This window comes from Halyomorpha halys, unplaced genomic scaffold (assembly GCF_000696795.3).
Source record: "Halyomorpha halys isolate HHAL.00 unplaced genomic scaffold, Hhal_1.1 Scaffold764.1, whole genome shotgun sequence".
NCBI lineage: Eukaryota > Metazoa > Arthropoda > Insecta > Hemiptera > Pentatomidae > Halyomorpha > Halyomorpha halys.
In genome coordinates this window covers 8,545-14,790 of record NW_027111457.1, presented here as the reverse complement: position 1 = coordinate 14,790, position 6,246 = coordinate 8,545, and positions in this window count along the sequence as shown.

Below are 6,246 nucleotides of genomic sequence, written 5' to 3'. Positions count from 1 at the left end.
ATCTCTTCTGTTCTATAGCCCTGATGAAGACCTGAAACTCAGGTCGAAACGTCGGCATAAAATAAATAAATATGGTTTTGTTTATTTATGTTGTTCTTTTCTGACCGCACCCCCCGACAAACTTCTTCAAGCATTAATCTACGGTCAACTATCTACATCTCAAACACACTGAAGATTCGTCAAAAGGACACTTCAACTATGGAAATTTTTTCTCTTTACCGACTTGAGGCAGTTTTGTGCCTTCTACAACAACTTTACTTTAAAAAGTAGACATTGCCACGATCCAGGAAATTAGATGGATCGGTAACGGGATCTTAGAAAAACGTTTGCTCACCATCTCTTTTAGTTCCCATTCAAACTAACAAATATTCAGAATAGGTTTTATTTTGAATGGAAGAATAAAACGATTGGCATGACTACGCATACAATAATGTTGCGAAACGAAGTCTAAATAAAGTGGTATTACTGACAGATCATCAAGACCATATCAACATTAAACTAACTCAAATATACGCAAGCTTAGCAATCCTAACACTATTTACTTTCGAAATATTAGCTTAAAACGGGAAGAGAAAACTTTAAGATAGTTTAAATCAAGCAATATTTAAAAAGCGCCTGAAATTAAAAACCGACATAAAACCCTCCACCCCCGCCCTTCACAGTAGCTTTACGTATCTGACTTTCTAAACAGACAATTATAGCGAGTAGATTGGTCGAAGTACGACAGGTCACAATCCCACAAGAGGAGATCATACCACTAAAAAAAAGATAATCCTTCCCCGCCGGACCCGCCTTGCTAAGACCACCGGGGAGTGACGGTCCTATATCACTTTTAAAATATTAGCTTAAAATGGGAAGAGGAAACTTAAAGATAGTTTAAATCGAGCAATATTTAAAAAGCGCCTGAAATTGAAACACGTTACTCAAATGAATGAACCACCGAAATTATGTTCTGAGAATAGGAGGATACTTGAAGAGGAAATTAATATCAGTTTCCTCATCAGTTGTCATACTTGGCACTGGCTTCTCTGCTATTTAACTTTGCTCTTGAGAAAGTTGTTAAATATTCTGACATCAAAAACAGTGCAACGATATTTGCCAAACTCTTGCGTGCAATACTAGCATACGCGGATGATATAGATATTGTTCTTTAAAGTTACAATATATTTTAGTCTTTTAAATTGATATACCGAAGTATGGAGCTATAAAACTTATCTCCCTCCGGCCGGCTGACATGGATGGACGCTACGCCACTGCTTTTTTCGTCAGGCTTATAAAGATAAGATGTCATTGCTGGGCTGGACACGTTGTCTAGATAAATATGGATGATATCCCAAAAAGAATTCTAGAAGGAAATCTCCATCCTGCTAGAGGTAGACGGGCAAACTCCAGATAGAAGGATTGTGTGACGTAGGATGCCGGAATATTGCTTGGAATAAGAAACTGGAGAACATACAGGATGGGAACTCCTGGAGAAAGCTTTGCGAGGAGCTCAAGACCCATATCCAGCTCTAGTACCAAGGCAGAAGAACAACGCAATGTTATGCTGAACGAAATAGCACTTTTTGGGGTATTTTATACAGTAATACTTGTTACGGTGCATTTTGAACTTTTCTTTTATGTATTTTTCACACATTTGTATGTTAATTATTCAAGGTAAAAACATTAAAACTATGAAATTTCCTCATTCTATTTGATCAAATTAAGTTGATAGTAAAGCTATGTCCATGGTCAACGGCTGTCGGCTTTGAGATTTTTTTTTCTTTGAAAAATAACTAGAATTTTTACTTCATACGAAGAATGTAATTATAGTAATACAGTACATACTTATGTACTTACATTCACAAAAGTACTCACTAATTACTAATTTTTATTATTTCATGATTTCATTTTAAATAATTCATTTTTTAAAAATAAATTTAAGAAAAGATTGTAACGAACCTGGGTGTCCTTTCTCATCTACTGGACCAAATTCTGTAAACATGGATACATTAAAACCAGCAACAGTGATTTCACGACCATTGAAATTCATAATTAATGTCTGAAAATACATGAAACAAAAATAATCAAAATAAATTTATAAGTAAATAATACGACTAAGAAAAAATAGTCCCTAAAATGAATTAATGACTTTGATTTAAGGACTGATTTCAAGTAAATATTTTTAAAAAACATAGTCTTTATACCAGCTAAAATCATTTATTTAAAAAATACTTTATATTAATTTTGAATGTTTTTTCTTACTCGTCCCTTCCATGTTTCGTGTCCTCTAGTCAGTTTTATTTCATAAAATCGCTTCTCTAGTTGATCTAACTTGTAAATACGATAGCCATCGCTGACTAAGGCTTCTGCTTCCCCGAATAAATATGGTTCATTCTGCAGAACGACAATATTTAATCAGAAGATTATAAAAATAAAAACAAAATTAAACCAAAATAGTAAAATCAAACGTGTATTCTTTACAGTCAAAACATGGGGAAACTTCCAAATTACTTAGTTCGTAAAATATACTTTCTTGAGACCTGATGGCTATCGCACATATCTTTTATTCCTTTCAGAAAAAGTTAATGAATATATTCATCAATTGTTGGAATATAGACATTTCTATTTCATTTGGACAGAATTTCCTTCTAAGTAGAGACCTAAATGCTTAACACCAGCAACAGGGAACCAGTACCAAGAATTCCTCCCTCTCCCGATACTTCTACCTATTGGTGTACCGATCCCAACCACAACACCAATCTCCTACACTTTTTCATTCACAAAGGTCTTGAACCATTAAATTACTTCATTCCCAGGCTCAATTATCATTCCTCACACCAAGACCTCTTAGTGTCCCTAAAAACGCCTCAAGACTAGTTGACGTCGTGAAATCCTGCACCATCTTGATCTAACTGGTTATAAATGCATCCTCACCTCTTCCTTTTCCTGAATACCTCAAAATCTTATAAACCTCATCAACGCCAAACGATGTTTCAGGACCCACTGGCATAGAAATAGGCATCCCGATGATCGGAACTTGTATTAAAATTTCAAAACGTTCATCAGAACTTTATTCACCTTCTGAATCAATTAGCAAATCCTAATCCAACCCCTACCATCCCAATATTCCTCCTCGAAGATTAAAACAGCTTTGGCCCCGAGATTTGTTGTGAATTGCTGTTGGAGTCCTGGCAATGGGTAGCTTTTCCACTCAATTCATGAGTGTATGGTGCTCAAGAGCTCTCTCCTAATCTCCACTGATCTACTATACCACTGACGCAGCTGGAAGAGAAACGCTGGAATCTCTAGCCTTGCTTTACATTCCGTACTAGAGTTGCAAAGCTTGATTCAGAGTTCCATGGATGGGCGTGAATATGTTATATATTTGATGAGTATTTATTTCATTTTAACTAAAATTTAATTATTTTTGTCTTATATATAAATTATTTAATCAGTTTTAGTATATAGATTAATTTTTTTGTTTACATAATATATTTGTATTTTATTATAAAAAAATTAAATAATATTTTCGGAGTACTATTGTTATCTCTTGTTTTTCTACATATACAGCATGAATGAGCAGTTAGAACACTAATACTAATTGTCACTAATTTTGGCAGATCATATTAGAACTCTTCAATAAAAAATATAAGAATAATAATACAATAAAATTATTGGAATACTCCAATTTAATCTGCTTGATATACATTTTAACTTGACATACCTACACATATATTAATCTGGATGTGGCTTGATGTGTAGTAATATGAAGTTTTAACATACAATTCGCTATTTTAACATTGATACATAAAATATTAATATTAATAAAACTAAAATGATTTGAACGAAGCTCATGATACAGTTAAATTCATTTTTCTGGTAAATGTAGTGTTACTTAACTTTAACATTTAACACCCTAAATGCTTTATGCTAAATATCACAAACTATTAGTTACATCTCTGCAAGTAGAAAGGGAAATGTGCTAGCTGAGTGAATGAGGCAGTTCTACAACTCTAAGGCCCCAGGCTCAAATCCAGCTGTAGCAGATAATTATTTATTGTGTTACTGTACCTGACAGTCAACCCTGGGGGTTTGGAGGAATGTAATTTTATGGTACCTTCATATTTAATGTTTTTATACATTGAAAAACACATTTTTCACAGTAATTGTTTTGTATTTGTTGTATGTTTTAAATCTTTCCTTATATATTTAATTAGTTATCCTTTATAAATATTAGTATCGATATTTTCCTTTTGCTGCTGATTGCATATTTTTATTATTTTAGTTTTTCATATTAGATTGTATTTCATTTTCGTTTAATTTTGAATCATTGCCAATTCCTTTCTTATTCAGATTTTTTTCAGCATATTTTATGTTTTTATCTACATTTTGTTGTTTTGATTGCGTATTAAATGGGATGTTCTGCGAGTTTTCACTGCATAAAATTGAGGATGTGTTATTTTTTTTTTCAAAATTGAGATTCTTGAAAAAATTATTGATATAGCTAATAAGATAAAACTTTACAAAAGTGTGGTAAGTTTCAAATGTATACTTGAATTTAATTGACGGGTTCACCCTTTCTTCATGTACTATTTTCACACGTCAACGCACTCCGTCACCTAGCAAAACCGAATGGACCAATAGCCACTAAATCCTTTTTGAAAATGAGTTGAAACTAATTTAAGAAAATATTACAATGTTTTTGACATCCCTCTAAAATTTTTAATTTGGTTTTGGAACTAATTACCTCAGTTATATCATAAAAACATTCGAGCAAATAGTTTACTATTCATAGTTAACTCTAATTCGACTTTTTCCTAGAGATATGTACAAAATAAACAAGAGTAATGAAAGAGTTTAAATAAAGTTTGTTATCCACTATTTACATGTTGTAGTGTATGTTTCTATCGTTCCCTCTTTCCATCATACAGCCAGTATCTAAGTTAAATGGTACACCAAGTAGTCAAAATAAATTACTAACACTGTTGTTAAAGCCCAAAAGAGTATTTTCTTTTCTTTTTCTCTTATTCCATTTACTTCCAATCGGCATTTTACTTTTTATTAATTATAAGTTCATTTTTATTTTTAATCACCAGTTATTTGTATTTTGCAGTTTATATTAAAAAAATTGTTTACAAATATTGTAAATCATGGATAATTAGAAGTTTGTTGTGACGCGTGTATAATATAAATACATATCCGCGGCTCGGCACGTATAATAACACTACGAGCTGCAATGGGATTACGCCCTTTATACGGACTGACAAGGGAGTCCGGAGTCGGCTCTCTAAAGTGGACAGTCTGTAGTCATTAGGGGAGCTGTTTTTGGACCCACCTGGCGCCTTATCTCGCCGTTATTTTGGCTCACCACTTTTATTGACTCGCTTAAGATCAGCTCGTCGAAGAAGGCCATCTTGGATGAGATATGTTATATGTAGAGGTATAGTCGACGCACATCGACCCCCGGCCTTCTCCTGTGAGTGACTATCTTTTTTTCTCATCGAACTTCCAAATTTTTGTATTTGCTAACTAACTCAGTTAGTGTAAAGTTAATTAACTTTTTTTTTGTATAAAGAAAATTATTTTAGATTATAGATATAAATTCAAATATTCTTTTTTACTTCATAACTCACCATTTTATTTTTGTAACAAGAGGAAACGATTCATTCTTTTTATTTTCATTGTTCATATTTTAATTTATTAAATTGTATATATAACTTGGAAGGTTAATTTTTATTATTTAATTTTCTTCATTATTTTGCTTTTTTATATTCATTTCAGGTCCTCCGTCTTTTATTTTTTAACCCGAAGCAGTGAACATTTTACTCCCGGGAAGAGGTCGCTTTTCAGTCACGAAACGCCCTTCGTCCCAACAACTGTTAAAGTCCAAAAGTTAAATTTCTTTTTTTATTTATTTACATTTTACTTCCATCTGGTTCATATATATTTTTTGTTAATTATAAGTTTATTTTTTATTTAATTTTTTAACTAGGTAGTCGTACTTTAAATTTATATTCAGGGAATTGTTATGTAAAATCATGGACAGTTAAGGTTTGTTGTGGTAATGCGTATATAGAGACTTCGTTCGTCACGTATACAACAACATTCGAGTGGAATTAAGAGTCTGTATACAGACTGATAGTCTAGAGTCTGCAGTCAACATTTACTAGACAAACGGTCTAAATTGCCAATACATTACAAAAGACTGATTTACATGACTATTATAAGGCCTATCTGGACATACGGAGTTGAGCTTTGGGGCTC